At 42.4% G+C, this 20833-nt stretch overlaps 1 protein-coding gene and 1 long non-coding RNA gene across 4 annotated transcripts in view; one reads left to right on the plus strand and one right to left on the minus strand.

Annotated features, from left to right (window-relative positions):
* Positions 1-244: 244 nt before the first annotated feature.
* Positions 245-20833, plus strand: part of LOC139578637 (guanine nucleotide-binding protein G(I)/G(S)/G(O) subunit gamma-12-like) — a 61078-nt gene continuing 40489 nt past the window's right edge. The window contains exons 1-2 of one of the 3 annotated variants that reach the window (XM_071406504.1): positions 276-380; positions 515-561. The gene's annotated coding sequence lies outside the window, so the exon portion shown is untranslated. Of the gene's footprint in view, positions 381-474; positions 562-20833 lie in introns of those variants that run through there. The other 2 variants (XM_071406506.1, XM_071406505.1) reach the window with 2 other exon arrangements.
* Positions 6328-7493, minus strand: LOC139577837 (uncharacterized). The gene is made up of 3 exons (XR_011675428.1): positions 7237-7493; positions 7052-7135; positions 6328-6826 (listed from the first exon to the last, which is right to left on the minus strand). It is a non-coding gene; the product is annotated as an uncharacterized lncRNA (long non-coding RNA).

Consider the following 20833-nt stretch of genomic DNA (forward strand, 5'->3'; position numbering starts at 1 on the left):
AGGTATAAACTAATCTGGACAGACCTTCAGATTTTGATCAAAGTACACGCCCAGATAAAGAAAGATCTCTTAATAACCAGGAGTTAAATCTCTTTCCAATTTTCTCTACAGTAGGAATAGAAGGACTTCGAGAGCTGGTGTCAGACTAAACACTGTAGGCCTAGCTATGAGATTGAGCAACAGGCAGGCAGGCTCACAGGCAGAGGGCGCCCTGCATATTGAGAAGGAGAGGATGGGAAGAAATGTCACAACTTCAGTCCTCCAGCCAGCGTTCCCACCATTCCATGTATTCAGAGAGAAGGTCGTTCCCCGTCTGTCATTCAGCTGCGCAATTTAGCGAAATCGCGGTAGGCGCAAAGGCGACGGAGTTGGTCATAACGGTAGGTTTATGTTGATTGAAAAACAATTTATTACTTTTTACACAAGAAAGTGTACACGACGCGATTTTCACTGACTTCAACATACTTTATCGATTCCAAGAAGGCAATGAAAACTGCTTTTTGACAATTTACAGCTCTGGACCTTTTCCACTTTGCGCTTGGAAACGAGTCCATAACACAGGTGAGTGTAGAGCTATCGAGGTGTCAACCAGATTGGTGAGAATAAACAATTCAAATTTTCTAGGCGACGACAGCACATGTAACGGAACTTCCACAGAATATAGTCGGTATGGATGTGTAGGATTAGGATACCTATCTTTGTGTTACACAGGCCTAGGGTTTCTCTCACTTTTGCATGATGCCGTTGTCAGTCTTGCCATGGTCAGTTTCCTACTCATATGGGTGTAAGCAAATGTGTAGCGTCACTGGTTTACTCCAGTAACAACATTGTATTTTGTAAATGTGTTCGTTTTACACTAAAATATAAATGTCTTTAATTGCATTGTTATTTGCCAAAGTTTTCGCCCTTTGGTAGAGAAAATTGTTGATGTTATCCTGAATGCTGACTTTTATTGAGGAATTTATAGCTATACTTCAAAACCTGTGTTGAACACTAACGTTACCAATGATACTCTGATCAAAATCAATGTTTTACCCATCTCTCTCTACCTTACGGGTGATTCCTCACTAAACTAGAACAAAACAGGACCATGATATTTATAGTATTTTCACGAAATGTTATCAATATACAGTTCCTTTTGGAGGAAGGATTGTTGACATATATTTCACTTTTCTATCTTAAAGCATAATTGAGAAATAATTAATTGAAGTTGGTCTATTTGTGACATTTTGGCCTTACCCAGGCCTCCTTTGAGACTCCATAATGTTACATCTGTAGGTGATACAAAGCTGTCATATGATGCTTAACTGTAAAACTGAATGACACCAATTTTGGTCTATTCATACCCCCTGACTTATTCCACATTTTGTTGTGTTACAGCCTGAATTCAAAATGGATTAAATATGTTTGTTCTCTCATCCATCTACACACATTTACCCCATTATGGCAAAGTGAAAACATGTTTTTGTAAATGTATTGAAAATGAAATATAGATATCTATTTTAAATAAGCATTCACAACCATGAGTCACTTTGTATGAGTACCTTTCACACTGATTACAGCTGTGAGTCTTTCTGGTAAGTCTCAAGTGCTTAAAATCAAATCGAATTGTATTTGTCACGTGCCGAATACCACAGTGAAATTACTTACACGCCCTTTAACACTTTTTTCTTGAAACTACACTGTAAGTTAAAAAAAAATAAAAGTAACAAATAATTAAACAGCACCAGTAAAATAAGAATAGCTATATACAGGGGGTACCGGTATAGAGTAGCAGCAGCGTAAAAGAGGGGTCTGGGTAGCACTTTAATTACCTGTTCAGGAGTCTTATGGCTTGAGGGTAGAAGCTGTTAAGAAGCTTTTTGGACCTAGACTTGGCGCTCCGGTACTGCTTGCCGTGCGGTAGCAGAGAGAACAGTCTATCACGAGGGTGGCTGGAGTCTTTGACAATTTTTAGGGCCTTCCACTGACACCGCCTGGTATAGAGGTCCTGGATGGCAGGAAGCTTGGCCCCAGTGATGTACTGGACCGTACGCACTACCCCACTGTCTGTAGTGCCTTGTGGTCAGAGGCCAAGCATTTGCCATACCAGGCAGTGATCCAACCAGTCAGGATGCTCTCTATGGTGCAACTGTAGAACCTTTTGAGGATCTGAGGACCCATGCCAAATCTTTTCAGTCTGAGGGGGAATAGGTTTTGTCGTGCCCTTTTCACAACTTTCTTAGTGTGATTGGACCATGTTAGTTTGTTGGTGATGTGAACACTAAGGAACTTGAAGCTCTCAACCTGCTCCTCTACAGCCCCATCGATGAGAATGGGGGCGTGCTCGGTCTTCCTTATCCTGTCGTCCACAATCATCTCATTTGTCTTGATCACGTTGAGGGAGAGGTTGTTGTCCTGGCACCTCACGGCTAGGTGTCTGACCTCCTCCCTATAGGCTGTCTCATCGTTGTCGGTGATCAGGCCTATCACTGTTGTGAGCACGCATCCCTGAGGGGCCCCCGTGTTGAGGATCAGTGTGGTGGATGTGTTGTTACCTACCCTTACCACCATGAGGCAGCCCTTCAGGAAGTCCAGGATCCAGTTGCAGAGGAAGGTGTTTAGTCCGAGGGCGTTTAGCTTAGCTCAATGCATGCTCAGAGTATACGTCCTGGTAATCAGTCTGCCTTGTGAATGTTGACCTGTTTTAAAGGTCTTACTCACATTGGCTACATAGAGCGTGATCACACAGTCGTCCGGAACAGCTGATTCTCTCATGCATGTTTCAGTGTTACTTGCCTCTAAGCGAGCATAGAAGTAATTTAGCTTGTCTGGTAGGCTTGTGTCACTGGGCAGCTCGTGGCTGTGCTTCTCTTTGTAGTCTGTAATAGTTTGCAAGCCCTGCCACATACACGAACATCGGAGCCGGTGTTGTACTATATTGGCGCTTTGCCTGTTTGATGGTTTGTCAGAGGGCAGAGTCCCGCTCCATGAAAGCGGCAGCTCTACCCTTTAGCTCAGTGCTGATGTTGCCTGTAAACCATGGCTTCTGGTTGGGGTATGTACGTACAGTCACTGTGGGGACAACGTCATCGATGCACTTATTGATGAAGCCAGTGACTGATGTGGTGTACTCCTCATTGCCATCAGAAGAATATCGGAACATGTTCCAGTCTGTGCTACTAAAACCGTCCTGTAGCTTAGCATCTGCTTCATCTGACCAATTGTTTTATTGACCAAGTCACTGGTGCTTCCTACATTAGTTTTTGCTTGTAAGCAGGAATCAGGAGGATAGAATTATGGTCAGATTTGCCAAATGGAGGGTGAGGGAGAGTTTTGTACTGGTCTCTGTGTGTGGAGTAAAGGTGGTCTACAGCCCCCCCCCCCCCCCCCCCCCTCTGATTGCACATTTAACATGCTGGTAGAAATGAGATAAAACAGATTTAAGTTTTCCTGCATCAAAGTCTCTGGCCACTAGGAGCGCTGTCTCTGGATGAGCGTTTTCCTGTTTGCTTATGGCCGTATACAGCTCATTGGGTGCGGTATTAGTGCCAGCATCGGTTTGTGGTGGTAAATAGACAGCTACAAAGAATATAGTTGAAAACTTTCTCTTCGTAAATAGTGTGGTCTACAGCTTATCATGAGATACTCTACCTCAGGCGAGCAACACCTCGAGACTTCCTTAGATTTCATGCACCAGCTGTTGTTTACAAGTATACATAGACCGCCACCCCTTGTCTTACCAGAGGCCGCTGTTCTATCCTGCCGAAAAAGCGTAAAACCCGCCAGCTGTATGTTATTCATGTCATCGTTCAGCTACGACTCGGTGAAACATAAGATATTACAGTTTTTAATGTCCTGTTGGTAGGATATACATGATCGTAGTTCATCTATTTTATTATCCATTGATTGTACGTTGGCAAATAGGGACCGATGGTAAAGGGAGATTACCCACTCATCGTCAGATCCTTATAAGGCACCCAGAACAGTGAAGAGGCGACTCCAGGATGCTGGCCTTCTAAGCAGAGTTCCTCTGTCCAGTGTCTGTGTTCTTTTGCCCATCTTAATCTCTGAGATATGGCTTTTTCTTTGTTACTCTGCTTAGAAGGCCAGCATCCCGGAGTCGCCTCTTCACTGTTGACGTTGAGAATGGTCTTTTGCGGGTGCTATTTAATGAAGCTGCCAGTTGAGGACTTATGAGGCACCTGTTTCTCAAACTGGACACTAATGTACTTGTCCTCTTGCTCAGTTTTGCACCAGGGCCTCCCACTCCTCTTTCTATTCTGGTTAGAGCCAATTTGGCCTGTTCTGTGAAGGGAGTAGTACACCGTGTTGTACGAGATCTTTAGTTTCTTGGCAGTTTCTTTTATGGAATAACCTTCATTTCGCAGAACAAGAATAGACTGATGAGTTTCAGAAGAAAGTTCTTTGTTTCTGGCCATTTTGAGCCTGTAATCGAACCCACAAATGCTGATGCTCCAGATACTCAACTAGTCTAAAGAAGGCCAGTTTTATTTCTTCTTTAATCAGAAGATTAGTTTTCAGCTGTGGTAACATAACCCTTTTGCAATTTTCTAATGATCAATTAGCCTTTTAAAATTATACACTTGGATTTGCTAACACAACGTGCCATTGGAACACAGGAGTGATGGTTGCTGATAATAGGCCTCTGTACACCTATGTAGATATTCCATTAAAAATCAGCCGTTTCCAGCTACAATAGTCGTTTACAACTAACAATGTCTACACTGTATTTCTGATCAATTTGATGTTATTTTAATGGACAAAATGTTTTATTTTATTTCTAAGTGACCCCAAACTTTTGAACGTGTGTGTGTGTCTGTGTATATATATATTATTATTTAAAATTCAGCTCCCTGATTAAAATGTAAAGTCTTGTCACCTTACAGTAATATGTGACTAAAATAAATGGGTGTTGTTGCATCAAACCTGCTGTATCACAGAAGAATGACAAGCAGCTTGCAGGAAGCAACCATGACAGCGTTAAAAGGGACAATCTCACCTTTTCCCCCGGGGGCTCTGGAGCACAGCTCTTTTATCCGGAATGGGACGGAATGGTGACGTCATAGAGAGTGTTGCCTGGACAACTGAGCAGCGTAGATGGAATTAAAACCCTCCATGTCTCTCCTCATCTGTGTCATTGGGTTACCAGGGCGTCTTCCATTAATTCACACCAACAGCAGGAACACACACACACACTGTAGTTAGTCAGCAGTAGTGTTTTGTGTTGCTCCCTCCCTCTTTGTGTGTTTCTTGGATCAATGCAAGAGGATGAAAGTCAAGTGGAATGAAAAGAGGAGGCGTGACCTTTAGGGCGATTCCATATTTTTGGTATGTGAGATTTGTTCTTGTAATTCTAACATAGAAAATTCATTGGGAGTGAGGGTGTTTGACATGCTTTTTACATTTGTAACAAATTATTTTTGAGAAATCCATGATGAGTGGCCATTTTAAGCTGTTTTTAGACCAGTACATGTTTCCTGTAAGAGCTTATTATCTGTGAACCGTATCTGATACAGCCAACATCTTGGTGTCATTATACTCACTATAGTGTGCTCTGACATTATAGGTCAATAACCAATCACAGCCCTCATTTAGGATTGCAGATTCAGCAAATCACCAGCAGAGGGAGTTCCAGTTGAATCCATTTTTCCATTCACTCTGTTAGTACTGCTCATAAAATGTATCAGAATTAGCGGTTAAGAGCATTAGTCTAGTAACCGAAAGGTCGCTGGTTCGAATCTCAGAGGGAGCAAGGTAGAAAACTCTGCAGTACTGCCCTTGAGCAAGGCAGTTAACCTCCCAAAACAACTGCTCCCCTGGCGTCAATGACGTGGAAATCGATTAAAGCAGCCCATTGCACCTCTCTGATTCAGAAGGGTTGGGTTGGACGTGGAAGACACATTTCCGTTGAATGCATTCAGTTGTGCAACTGACTAGGTATCCCCTTTCTTTTTCCAGTATATTGTTCAAAACGATATGTCCTAAAATGAACAAAATCAAAAAGGGTACTTTTGAGATATTAATATGTTGAATAAATCAAAAAAAAAAATCAAAATCAAGATATACTCCATATTTTAGAGAACACTATAGGGAGTACAATGACACCCAGATGTTGTCTTTATCATGTACAGTTCAGAGATATTAGGTTCTTACAGGAGGCTAAAATGGCCCCTTTCATCATGATTTTCTCAAATGGTTTCTAATACAAATGTAAAGAGCATGTGAAATATTTTGGGGCTAAGCTAGCATGGAATCGCCCTTTAGTTTAATGAGACCATTGATTTGCATAAAGGACCACACACTGAAATTACTGTTGAGGGCAGGGGCGAAAATCTGATATCAACCTTGGAGGGGACAATTACATGAAATTTTCTCAGGAGCAATTCCTGAGGGGGACACCAAAACTAGTGCTGTAACACATAGACTATGTTGTAATATGTTAAATGTATATTGAGGGACCATAATCACTACTACTGGATAATTGTTAGGTACAGTAGTTAACTGAAGGGTTGTCCCAACTTGTTTAAATCATTATAATACTACTACTAATAATAGTTATAGCAGTGTTCCTTATCAGTGCAGTGTTCCTCTCTCTTGAAACGTCAACACTCTGTTTGCAAGAGTTTGCGGTTCTATAAATTGTGGGTGTGGCTGATATGGTTCTGTGTCATCACTGAGGTAACTGGACGATGCTGTGCCACTGTCCCCTATACTGGTGCTGCTGGCAACAAGGGTGACACCTGGTCCTGCTGTGACACTGTCCTCTGAAGTCTCTCTCCTTGGCTCTTTCCCTTTCACCACCCTCACTGACTCAGTCTGTCTCCTAGAAAATAAATAAGGTGTTTGCTGTACTCCTAACTACCGGTACCCAAAACTACACAATTAATCACAACAGCAATACCATTGCCTTAAACTGATGACTAAACTAAGATTTGTTTAAGTTGAGAGCGGGGGTATCCATGGCATTTTCCAATTATGTCCCTATTTTACAAATCAAAAAATTGAGAACCTTTCATAATGTTGCCAAACAAAGACTCAACAAATTTACCTGAGACTCCCTGTCTCTGCCAGTCTGTCCCTGCATATCTGTCCCCAGCTCTGCTGTCTGTGTGCCATCTGTTGCCTGCTCTGCCTAATGACATCATTGTGAAACATTTCCATTAGCATTTCACTTCTTTCTTATGAACATTTTATCAACTGGTCTTTGAGATATTAGGCTACTAGAGTTCTTACTTTGCGTTTTGGTGTACTGAAAAATACTCTGATGTCCGTCTTTTTACTTTTTTCTGACATTTTTCTACCTGGCTGGCTGGCTGGCTGACCGGTCTAGCTGCACACACACATTTACACAACACATGCTGCAACGTTTTGAAATTTTAACATAGTTTGTTTCATATTGGCAGGCTTCCAACAATAGCTGAATTTGCAAAGCTAGCGAGCACCAATTCCGTTTCTGTGGTGTTTGCTATAATCTTTGCTACCTGGTTAAAGGTGAAAAAAAATAATTATTCACTAGCGACAATTATCATATTTTTCCCAGGATGGGGGGGTCGTGTCCCCCCCGTTCCCCCTGGGATTTCCGCCTATGGTTGAGGGTGATGTGGGGGAGGGGAAGAATGTAGAAGGAGAGGAGAAGCAGAAGGAGGCTGACTTGGCATGTTCTTGTTGGTGTATTATTTTAAGAGATTAGACAAAGGACATGTTTTCCTCCACTACCAGAGCTTTACTGAGATAGCAGTGTACTGTGGGACCCTGAGCCATAGTTTGCCATATGTTGGGCTCCCTAGTGGAAACCAGCTGAAAATTGCTTTCTGCTCCTGTGAATTAATGGTTTTTAAAGAGGCTAGTCCACTGGGAGGGGTGTGAGTGGTGAAGAGGGGGTGATGGGAGGAAGTTATTTTTGGAAGCAGACATCAGTATGACGTTGGGCGGTCATGCTTGTGGTTGCCAAATCTCTATGGAATCTGGTACTGTTGTTGGAGTGTCATTCTGTTGTGTCTGAGTCAATTCATTCGTTTTTCGTTATAATTCTAAACGTTGCCTCTTTTGTATGCCCAAACCGGTCCAGCCCAATAGTGACAGGTCAGACTGCGTCAATAGCAGCACACGATTCTGTTCACAGCTTCACCCTTTTTAAAGGATTAATTACTTGTACACACAATTGTGTTTGAAAACAAACACAATTTTCTTTCTTTCTTCAGTTCTCCAAAACGAAAACAAACAAGTGTTAGGGCCACACTGTTGACTGGATGCAAAGGTGTGTGTGTGTGTGTGTGTGTGTGTGTGTGTGTGTGTGTGTGTGTGTTGATTTGTGGTCTGCACACTGAAGTGGTGGAGCTTCTGAAACAGAACAGTCCAGTTGTGCAGCCTCAGCACTTCCTTGTTGGATTTCCTTGTCACGCACCTGTAGAGGCACGCAGACAACCTGGTTCTTGCTTAGTGCAGGTAAACCCTGGTTATTCAGGACTGTCTACATGGTGTGTTTTTAATGCACTGTTTGTTGTGAGTGCAGGCAAATGGCTGTACTGTAACTGACATTGGCTAGGTCACCTTCAGACAGTACGAGAGAGCCTTGTTGTTGCTGCTGCTGTCACTGCTTCGGTGTGATGGGGGTGTTATAGACTCCTGCTGTGTGTCTGTGCTTGTGTGGTATGTCTGTGTGCTTGCGCTAGCTGCCCCACCTCTTCTCTAACTAACATAATCCAGGACCTCTGCCCATTATCAGCCTCAAAACGCCATCCTGTCATGTTTTTGCAACATGTTAGGCACCAACCAACGCTTTATGTGAACTGGCCATGCTCCCAGCAAGCTTTGCGGTGCCAATAAGAAAAGATGAGCGTCAACCTATTGAAGCTTACGTCAGTATATTGCAGTCAATGGGAAAATATGAGACTCACAGACATGTCTCTCTCTCTCTCTTCTCTAATCCCCATCTCGCTCGCTCTCCCTCCCTCCCTCTCTCCTTCTCTTTGCTTCCCTCTATCTTTCGCTCTACCTCCTCTTTATCCCCCTCTTCTCTCTCCCTTCCCCTTCATTCATTTATCTCTTCCACCCTCCTTAAGATATTGAGAAAAAAAAAGAAAAGATAACGATCCTATTATATAAAGTGATCTATAACAGAGCTTTGGTCTGCGATGCTTTATGCTAGAAACAAGCTGTAAAATACCCGGGAAAGACATGACTCCGATGCATATGAGGATATCATTGTTTGGTTTCTTTGACATTCAGAGACTAACTTTGCTTGGGAAGTAGTCTAATTATGTCCCTATCAATTTATTAAGCTATTCACATTCAGTAAAATAGATGTTTAAAGCTAGACAGCTTTTAGGAAAACACTTGTGACCTTTTCTCGTTGGGTTAAGCCACGGAAGAAGAGTAGTAAGTAGTTAAAGCTTAAGTTCTTCTGTGTCGGTAGGCCTACTCTGTCTGGGGTAGAAAGGTAGGTCTATTTTTCGCCCGCAGTTTGATACCGTGCTTCCTCATCCGACTAAGCACTCTTCTCAGGTCTTCCACTTCTCAAATGTTTCACTGAACGTCTTGGAATAGCAGAGAACATCGCCCCGATATGGCGAACAGCAGTCGTCTCTCATGCCCTCTAGAACTCCTTCCACACACCTCTGGAAAGCAGATGGGGTGTTGGTCAAACCAAAGGGGATGCGGACCTACTCATATAGCCCCCAGGGGGTGCTGAACGCGATGGCTTGTCTTGAGCTTTCATCTACGAAGCCTTCATGGTAAGCGCTGCCTGGGTCTAGTATCGAAAACCATGTGTATCCCCCTAGGTTACCCAGCAGGTCTTGTATCCGTGGCAACAGATGACGGTCAGGGATGGTCTTGCGATTCAGGTCCCGGAAGTTGACACACAACCGCAGGCTGCTGTCCTTCTTGCGCACGCAGGTCACCGGGGATGAATATGGAGATGTGGATTTCTTGATCCAGCCTCTCTCCAGTAAGTTTTGGACATTATTCTTTCACCTATTTGTATAGAGGTTTTGGAATGGAGTTGTAACTTTTCTGGATAGTCGTATGATCCTTTAAGTTGAGTTTCAGCCTAAGGTTCGGAATGTAGCTAATATATCCATCTTCCTGTGCGACACATCAGATTCTTCATACGGCATTCTTCTGACTATTTTCTGTTCCTCTTCCTGTAGATGTTCTAAGTCAACAGGTGGCTGCCGTTTTTCTCTGGACCCACCCAACTGGTGTGTGACTCTCTATTCTCTTCTCAACATGGTGAAGCTGAGTGGAGCACAGGAAAGCATCACTAGACTGACTCACATGCTTCTTCTGACAGTCTGATGCTGTGATGACAGGTCTGATGCCATCCATCAGCTCTACCCAACCCAGCACTGTTCTCTGAGAGGTAAATGTCATGTTGTGTGGAGTTGGAATCTTTACCACCTTCGAGGCTCCACAGGGCACATCCACAAGGCATGGAAACAGCTCCAAACCTTCTGGGCAATGGCTGTCCATGGCTGAATAGAACATGGCCAGGCTCTGATTCTACATTTAACCTCAGCTATTTGACCTGTAGGAATACTAAGTCCTTTCTTTCCCACTTTTACCAAACAGCTCAGTGACATTTCGTCGTGGGTCATAACTTTAATGGCAGAAACAATGGTTTCAACAGCTTTTTCTTTTACATTCAGGCTCTCACTCAGCAGTGCACTGAGATTGACATCATCAGTCTGTTCACTGTTTTCTCTGACTTCCTCTATGACATTAAAGCCTAGTAGTGGACAGTCTACACAGCTCTGACTAACTAGCATAGGCACATGTATGGCTATTTTCCCATGTGTACTACTCAGAAGCTCCAGGGACACTTCAATCCATCCATCAAAGGGGACAGTAGTGCCGTTTGCTGCGGTCACGTGGAGCTGGCCTTCGGTTAACAAAATCTCAAGGGGTTGGATCTCATCACTTGGCAAAACGTTCTCTACCCAGGCCCTCCTTACAATGCAAACCTGTGCCCCAGTGTCTAACAACATCTCATCTTTGACTCCATTACATACTGTAGGCATGAGACCGTACATCTATTCCCAATACGCTGTGTGGCGTGTTTCACCTTGGGTGTCTTAGGCTGAGTGTGTGTCGGTGTTCCTGTGTGTTGACGTGTAGCTGGTTTCTCTGTCTTCACACAGGTAATTTGGAGTAGGGTCGTTTTGTTTGCAGCGGTCACTGTCTGTCCCTCGCCAGCGTCCTGGACCCGTTTCCCGACGTCTGTCTCTTTAGGCAGCCGACAGCTCTGTATCCTTGTCCACAACGGAAGCAGTGAGGGCAGCTTTCAATTCCCTGCTGGACACAGTCTTGACATTTACCCTTAGTGTGGGCCCTCTCGTCGTTGCTCTGGATGGTGATGAAGAGGCATATCTCTGTGCCTCTCTTGTTGGTGCTCTGGAGGATAGGTGATGGGCATATCCCTGGACCTCACCTCTTGTCTGACCTCCGGAGGGTTGGGGGATGTGTGTTCCCCTGGGCTTCACCTGCAGCAGGTTATATTCTTTTCTCCAGGTTTTTAGCCAGTGCAGACACTGTCAGCTCCTGGATGGCTGTGCGATTCGCCTTCACTTCACCATCAACCTGAGTGGGGGAAGACTGGTCACAATAGCACAGTAACAAGGGAACAGTGACTGAGTTGACATTTACTGGTCTGGGTCTAGTACTGCAACCTAGATGTTTCTGTCTAAGAAAAACCCTTGAATGAGTAGGTGTGTCCAAACTTTTGACTGGTACTGTAATTATTCAGACCCTTTACTCAGTACTTTGTTGAAGCACCTTTGGCAGAGATAACAGCCTTGAGTCTTCTTGGGTATGATGCTAGAAGCTTGGCACCTCTGTATTTAGGGAGTTTCTCCCATTCTTCTCTGCAGGTCCCCTCAAACTCTGTCAGGTTGGATGGGGAGCGTCACTGCACAGCTATTTTCAGGTCTTTCCAGAAATGTTCGATTGGGTTCAAGTCCGGGCTCTGGCTGGGCCAATTAAGGACTTTGAGACTTGTCTCGAAGCCACTCCTGCGTTATCTTGGCTGTGTGCTTAGGGTCGTTGTCCTATTGGAAGTTGAACCTTCGTCCCAGTCTGAGGTCCTGAGCGCTCTGAAGCAGGTTTTCATCAAGGATCTCTCTGTACTTTGCTCCGTTCATCTTTTCCTCGATCCTGACTAATCTCCCAGCTGCTGAGAATCTTCTTTCTCATGGTCTGAGAGTCTTTAGATGCCTTTTGGCAAACTCCAAGTGGGCTGCCATGTGCCTTTCACTGGGGAGTGGCTTCCGTCTGACCTCTCTACCATAAAGGCCTGATTGGTGGAGTGCTGCAGAGATGGCTGTCCTTCTGGAAGGTTCTCCCATCTCCACAGAGGAACTCTGGAGCTCTGTCAGAGGTCCAATCGGGTTCTTGGTCACCTCCCTGACCAAGGCCCTTCTCCCTCGATTGCTCAGTTTGGCCAAGCGACCAGCTCTAGGAAGAGACTTGGTGGTTCCAAACTTCTTCCATTTAAGAATGATGGAGGCCACTGTGTTCTTGGGGACCTTCAATGCTGCAGACATTTCTTGGTACCCTTCCCCAGATCTGTGCGTCGACACAATTCCTTCAACCTCATGTCTTGGTTTTTGCTCCGACGTACTATTAACTGTGGGACCTTATATAGACAGGTGTGTGCCTTTCCATATCATGTCCAATCAATTTGAATTTCCCACAGGTACTCCAATCAAGTTGTATAAACATCTCAAGTATGATCAATGTAAGCATGTTGCACCTGAGCTCAATTTCGCATCTCAGAGCAAAGGGACTGGATACTTATGTAAATAAGGTATTTCTGTTTTCATATTTTATACATTTGCTAAAATTGATAACTTGTCTTTGCTTTGTCATTATGGGGTATTGTATGTAGATTGATTATGAAAATATTGTATTTAATACATTTTAGAAGGCTGTAACGTAACAAAATGTGGAAAGAGTGTAGAGGTCTGAATACTTTCCGAATGCACTGTACATTTTGATTTCTAAGACATTCTAAGGTTGGTATCATTCACAACTAAAGTTGCCAAATAACTCAGTCTAGTGTATAGAACCTGTTTCAAATGACCACTTAGCCACTTCATATTCGCACTTGCTCGGGAATAGGGAAAAATCCTTTCTATTTTATTATATTCATTTTACTATTAAATTATAGAACATCAAATAATGCCAAGGGATTTATATGCATATCTTGTCTGCTAAATGAACTAGCCTAGGCTGCCATTGGCATGGCGCTTAGCCAGATAAAATACAGTAGGCTGATTCAGAATATGCTGTTCTGTTCGTCTGAAATGCATTTTCTTTATATTGTAATGTATATATATTTTTTGACCTGCCTAAAATAAATAATGGATTTATTGTGAAAGGTATATATTAAATTGACTTATTAGATAAAAAATTGTTGATCTAAAGGTGGTGTGGAGGCCTGAAGATGCTAAATGTGTTTATGCTAATTAACTGTCAATTACCGTGAGACCAGCAGTCATTTGCATGACAGTTACCGTCTGACAAAATGTCATGACCGCCACAGCCCTAGGAGGGAGGGGAGAGGGAGGGGAGAGAGAGAGGGTGAAGGAGAGAGGGTGAAGGAGGGAGGGGGAGAGAGAGGGATGTTAGATGTGAGAGAGAAGGATGGAGGAGGTGAAAGAAGGTGGGAGAGAGAAGAGAAACATGGAGGCAAAGAAGTAGAGGTAGGGAGGAAGAGGGGGACGTCTTGAAATAAGCGGCAACCCTGTGACATCTTTTTTTCCATTGAATGCAATGTATTGACATAAGTATCAAGTGGTTGACGCTCATCTTTTCCAATTGGCAACACAAACCCTGCTGGGAGCATGGCCAATTGACATAGGCGTCAATTGGTTGATGCCTAACTTTTAGCAAAAACATGACAGGATTACGTTTTCCTGTGATATCATGTTGAGGACCCTGCCGACCATTGTATTGGGCAAACACTCAGCCACAGTTATATTATATACAGTACACTAAGTCTCCTAAGTGCATCTCTAGCTGCTTTGGGACTGCTGCGTTCTGTAATAAAGAACATGTCATTTACTCCCACTACTCCTCTCCCTATTTACTTCCTCCCATGAATCACTAGTGCTTGTCTGTAGAGGCATTGACTGATTGACTTATAGTGAGTGCATACATTCCCTATGGGAATTGAACACACAGCCCTGGAGTTACTTGCACCATGCTCTAACCAACTGAGCCACACAGGACCACAGGAAGAGGTTTTCCCCCAGCACCACAATCCTCATAGTAGGACAAGGCTTAATCACTACTTATAATGGGGAACGTGCTCATTTTGGGATCCCTTTAATGTTCAAATATGCAGGTCATCAGAGTCAATATTACAAGACCTAGAGAACAACATAAATGTGGTTTTATTAGCATTTAGTATTAGTTTAAGATTTTTGAATTGAGTCAAAACCATGTTGAAGGTCATGAATGGCCTGCTGTACTGAGAGGGCACAGGAATACATAACTGTATCATCTGCATAGAGATGAATGTTACAGGTTGCAACAGATAGACCTATATTATTTATATAAATAGTTAAATAGTGAAGAGAAAATTGATAGCACATAATCTAAGACGAGTGTATACATGGCAGAGGCTCAATCAAACTTGTCGTGTCTTCTTGACTCTTTTTTAAAAAGTTGAATATTTTATTTTTGCTTTTTCCAGTTAAGAACATTCAAAACAAATTAAAATATATTAGACAACAATATAAGTGACAATAACCTTACAAGACAACAGACGAGTTAAAAAAAAATATATATATAATAAATGAAAGTCATAATAAAAAAATGGAGACATCGTAAGCTACATACTATACATTAAGTGTGAAACATTACGTGAGGATTATATAGAGATGCAATCAATATGATGTGAGGGGAGATTCTCCATATAGTCAAAAGGTTGCCAAATTCTGAAAAATGTGTAACTTATTCCTCAAGCAGTAAGTGATTTTTCTCCAGTCGGATACAACTATTAACTTCTGATAGCCACATTGCAACTAGCAGGATGGAATCCGATTTTCCATTTCAAGGCAATACATTTCTTGGCAATCGCTAGCAATATTTCTGTTAGCTTTATACTGTAGTATGGCTTTGCCTAAGATTGGAATTAGTCAAATTACCCAGTAGACAAACCTCTGCGTCTAAAGGGAATGCAATGATATAGTATCGCATATCCCCTGCCAGAAACGGTGTAGTTTTGAACACTGCCAAGTGGAATGGAGGAATGTTCCTTCATCTGAGCCACATCTAAAACATGAGGAGGAGATATCAGGGTTGAACATCTAGATGGGGTGATATAGAGCTGATGGAGAAAATTAAACTGGATCAGTCTGTATCTGGAGTTAAATGTGGAAGTAACACCATCCCTACATACAGTAGGTCACTCCATAGTCCCTCATCAAGATTAATACCCAGATCTTTTCCCCCCCATCTAAGTTGGGGTTTATCTAGCTCAAGCAGTGTTAGTCCTGTCATAAGAGCATCGTGAACACAGGAAATGGTCTTGGACAGTGGTTGGTCTGCATGGCAGTTGTTCAATAGGTGACATCTTAGGTAGTTTCCATTTTCCTTTGAGAGTCACCATAATAACATTTTGTAGTTGTAGGTAACTAAAGAAGTCCCTGTTAGAGTAGTGGTATTTCTGTTTCAGCTGTTCAAAAGACATAAGAATTCCCTCATAACAATGTTCCAGAAGAGTGATACCCTTATCAGACCATGGACTAAAATTACTATTCTGGGAAAAAATTGGAATAAATCTATTGTTCCATAGTGGTGTTTTAGGGGAAAGAAATCCCTCTCATCTGAACAGCTCATGTAGTTTGCACCATGCCAGGACAGAATGTATAATTAAAGGTTTGTCTGTGATGCTTTTTATAGACTTCCTGTCCCATTTGTAAAACAATTCTGCCCCAGTGTCCTCATCTACCTCAAACTTTTCAATGTTAAACCATGAGGGAGAAGGACCATTGTCAAAACTCTGAGCCAGAAATCTAGACTGTGCAGCCAGTGATGCCAACTTAGCAAATTTGTTGCTAGATGTACCAACTTTCAGACTACCCTGGCAACTTTTTTTCCAAACAGCACCTAGCAACAATTTTAGCTACTTAAAAAAATAAAAACTTTTAGCAACTTTTGAAAAGTGACTCAAATGCTAAAATGCACACATTTTCCCTCTAAATGACACAACACCGATTTTCTCTGTCATACACTCAGTCACAACACACGTGCCTGACTGCAAAAGTGCATTGTGAGTGACGTCAGCAGCAGGCGCACAGCTCGTGCACATGGAAGCAGCAGGCCAGCAGAAATTTCAGCAAATTGCAAATCATTGTTGGCTGACTGCAACAGCAGTAGTATTCATTTGACGAGACAAACCCAATGAATATAGTTGGTCCTGAATGTTTGATCTTGAACAGAACTTACATCAATCAACATGTCTCAATTAAAATTGTACAGACAAGAGTGGGAGTCTGTACCTGGATTTAAAGGGTGGCTGAAGCCAGTAATTGGGGATGATTGTCGGGAATACTGTGCGTACTGCAAATCAGATATGCTTTCAAAAATGTATGACAACAAAAAACATTGTACTACAGCAAAGCATATAAATAAATCAAAACCGTTCAACCCCGCAACGCAGTCTACATTACCATGGTTGGTTAAGAAAGTGGATAACTGCAAAAGCCCAGAAGCTACTATGACACTGGTCATTGTGGAGCATTGTTCGCTGCTAGCATGCGACCATTTAGGTATGACTTGCAAAGCTGCCTTTTCAGATTCTGTGGCAACAACAAACTTCCAAATGCACAGAAATGATTATGGGAGTACTGGCTCCTTATTTTCTCAAAAGGGTAACATCAGATGTGGGGGATGAGAAGTTCAGTCTCCTTTTGGATGAGTCCACTGATCTCAGTGTCTCGAAATACCTGGGTGTGGTGATTCGGTATTTCAGTGCTAAAAAAAGAACTTGTGTCCACATTTCTCGGGCTGGTTGAATTGGAGGGGGGCGATGCCAGATCAATAGCAAAGGTGGAGAGGCCTACAAGCCACAGTGTCTCGCACCCACTGTGAAATTTGGTGGAGGATCGGTGATGATCTGGGGGTGCTTCAGCAAGACTGGAATCGGGCAGATTTGTCTTTGTGAAGGACGCATGAATCAAGCCACGTACAAGGTTGTCCTGGAAGAAAACTTGCTTCCTTCTGCTCTGACAATGTTCCCCAACTCTGAGGATTGGTTTTTCCAGCAGGACAATGCTTCATGCCACAGAGCCAGGTCAATCAATGTGTGGATTTAGGACCACCAGATCAAGACCCTGTCATGGTCAGCCCAATCTCCAGACCTGAACCACATTGAAAACCTCTGGAATGTGATCAAGAGGAAGGGTAGATGGTCACAAGCCGTCAAACAAAGTCGAGCTGCTTGAATTTTTGTGCCAGGGGTGGCATAAAGTCACGACGCATGAAAGCTGTGATTGAAAATCAGGGTTATTCCACCAAATTCTGAACTCTTCCTAAGTTAAAACATTAGTATTGTGTCGTTTAAAAATGAATTTGAAATGGTTTTCTTTGCATTAGTTGAGGTCTGACAACACTGCATTGTTTTGTTATTTTGACCAGTTGTCATTTTCTGCTAATAAATGCTCTAAATTACAATATTTTTATTTGGAATTTTGGAGAAATGTTTTAAGTAGTTTATAGAATGAAACGAAAAATGTAATTTTACCCAGACACATACCTATAAATAAATATTTTTGGTGCAAAAAGAATATATGGGGGATTGGAAGTGAAGCAGACAATTACATTGATGGAAGCTACAATCTATCTGCAATATTAAAGCTAATCTACCCCCTATTTAATATATATATATTTTTTAAAGTGTAGCCACTGAAACAATCTCATGTCCAGGTTTAAAAACTGATTGGTGCTCATTTAAGAATAGAATGAGAAGTTTAAGTTCTCAGCTGAGAGTTGGCCAGGGACTCTAAAACTTTGGCGTGGCAAAATAGCTTGGAAATTGGACAGTAGTTATCCAATTCAGAAGGATCTCTGCTTTTGTGTACGGGGAGGACTTCCATATTTTCGAGAACACCAGAAACAATTGTCAAGTTATTAAACATAGGTCAATGATTCTGCAAAATGTGGGGCAGAAAACTGCAGCAAAAATGGAACAAGTGAGTCGGCCTCAGTGGATTTTTAATTTACATTTTTTTACATCGATCTACGATAAGACACTTAGCATATCATAGACATCCAATGGTTGACATGAAAATGAGGAATGTGTATCTAGGAATGTGTCGTTCTCTGCAACCTGGATCAAAGTGAGTAAAGGACTCCCTCTGCTCGGTTGAGTTTTCAGAGGCTATGCTTTCAAATAGGTAGGCCCGACTTTTCAGTTATTGGATCAGAGGTGGTCATAACCTGCTGGGGTAATGAGGGTGTCGAGTTTTGTTTTGAGATTTTTTTCTATTTTCCAGAAGGCAGCTGGATTCCCACCATTCTCAGATACACAGTTCAAGAAGTATGTCGATTTTGCTTTTCTAACCAGGGATAGACATCTATTTCTCAAGCATCAGTTTGGCCCCTCCAAGCAAAACACCTGTGTACATTTCCATATCATCAAACACATGTAATATACAGTGTCAACGTTTATGATCACTATGTTTGATGTACAGTTACAAGATGACATGGCGTTATACCCTGGGTTGGCCTGAACAGAATGTGCCTATTTTTATCGTATTGTAAATCAAATTTGCCGGGGACCATGCATCTGAGTACACTCATGACTCCATTCCATGCCCACCAAAATTACATTCTGCTTCTCTGAATTGCCTTGCGAAAGTCTTACAGTGTAAGATCGTATTTTATAATTTAGCTAGTCATGTTGGCAATAGAACAAGCTTTCAAATTATGCCTACCTGACCCAGATTGCGATTTATAATGGCCCGTTTTTGGATTGCGTAAACAACGACTGTATATGTTTTTAAAGATGGGTAGGCAGGGTTGTGTTCCATTCAAAACAACTACAAGATGTGCTTGCTCTAGTTCCTAAACGGCACAGCTAGAGAGCGCAAAAAAAGCACATTTATAGTTGAAGACTCTTCTTTGAGTCATAGAAGTGCTTTGAAATGACTTAGGAACTGGGGAGGTGTGACCACTTGGAAACACCAGTTAGACCTCTCACTCTAACCTTTGTCATTTGTTTGTCTTATGTTGCGCCTACCTGAAATTTTCCAAGAATATTCTTATGTTACTGAATGTATCCAGAGTATTTTCATATTTCGTTATCAACACATCTGGTAAAACGTATATTAAATCTAAAATGCACATAAAATCAACAATCTTGTGTCTGGTGAACTGTTGTGTCCTCACCTTCAGTCTAATAATTTCCCGTAATATCAAAACTGTTCCCATTTTATTGTCACCATGGTTATGCATTTCCATATTTATTCTGTAAGAAACACTTAAAGGTACCCCTGTCCATATAGGCCAATTCCCACGAGTGTAAAGGGTTAGTAACACAACTCTGAGCCACATGCTACTCACCCTCAGCTTGAGTCCTAAATGGTACCCTATTCTCTACACAGTGCACTATATAGACTAGAGCCTTGAGGGCCCTGGGCCCTGGTCAAAAGTTGCACACTATATAGGGAATAGGGGGCCTGTTACATGTTTATTACATATCTGTATATGTGTCAGAGCAGAGAATCCAGTGGCCAGTGCCATGGTGATGCTGCTATTTATGTTGTGGTGGCAACAAGAGCTGAGCTGACACTTGACTAGCTGAAAACTAAGTGTGTGTCCTAAATGACACTTTATTCCCTGTATAGTGCACTATAAAGGGAATAGGATGTCATTTGGGATGCTGTATAAGATTGGAGCAGCTTTAGCAACTGAATGTACCCTGGTTAGGAAGTAACAGGTTGCTTAGCAACTGCCAGACACAGTGGGTAATAAAACATATTTGGTTTCAGAGTCTTACAACAATAGCCATCCGACCATGAATTGGGTCAAACAACTACATTATATAACATTCAGTGCCTTCGAAAAATGTATTAAAATGGACTAAATGCATTTTAAAAACTCAGCAATCTACACACAATTCCCCGTAATGCCAAAGCGAAAACAGGTTTTTAGAAATTTTTGCAAAATTATTAAAAATAAAAACCGGAAATGCCAAGCGTCATGTCTGGAGGAAACCTGGCACCATCCCTACGGTGAAGCATGGTGGTGACAGCATCATGCTGTGGGGATTTTTTTTCAGCTGCAGGGACTGGGAGACTAGTCAGGATTGAGGGAAAAATGAACGGAGCAAAGTACAGAGAGATCCTTGGTGAAAATCTACTCCAGAGCACTCAGGACCTCAGACTCGGGTGAAGGTTCACCTTCCAACAGGACAACAACCCTAAGCACACAGCCAGGACAATGACCCTAAGCCCACAGCCAAGACAACGCAGGAGTGGCTTCTGGACAATTCTCTGAATGTCCTTGAGTGGCCCAGCCAGAGCCTGGACTTGAACCCGATCGAACATCTCTAGAGAGACCTGAAAATAGCCGTGCAGTGACGCTCTTTATCCAACCTGACAGAGCTTGAGAGAATCTGCAGAGAAGAATGGGAGAAACTCCCCAAATACAGGTGTGCCAAGCTTGTAGCGTCATACCCAAGAAGAATCAAGGCTGTAATCGCTGCCAAAGGTGCTTCAGCAAAGTACTGCGTAAAGGGTCTGAATACTTATGTAAATGTGATATTTCCGTTTTTTAATTTTTTGAAATTAGCAAACATTTCTAAACCTCGTTTTGTTAT

The sequence above is a fragment of the Salvelinus alpinus genome, chromosome 6, assembly GCF_045679555.1.
Source record: "Salvelinus alpinus chromosome 6, SLU_Salpinus.1, whole genome shotgun sequence".
Lineage (NCBI taxonomy): Eukaryota > Metazoa > Chordata > Actinopteri > Salmoniformes > Salmonidae > Salvelinus > Salvelinus alpinus.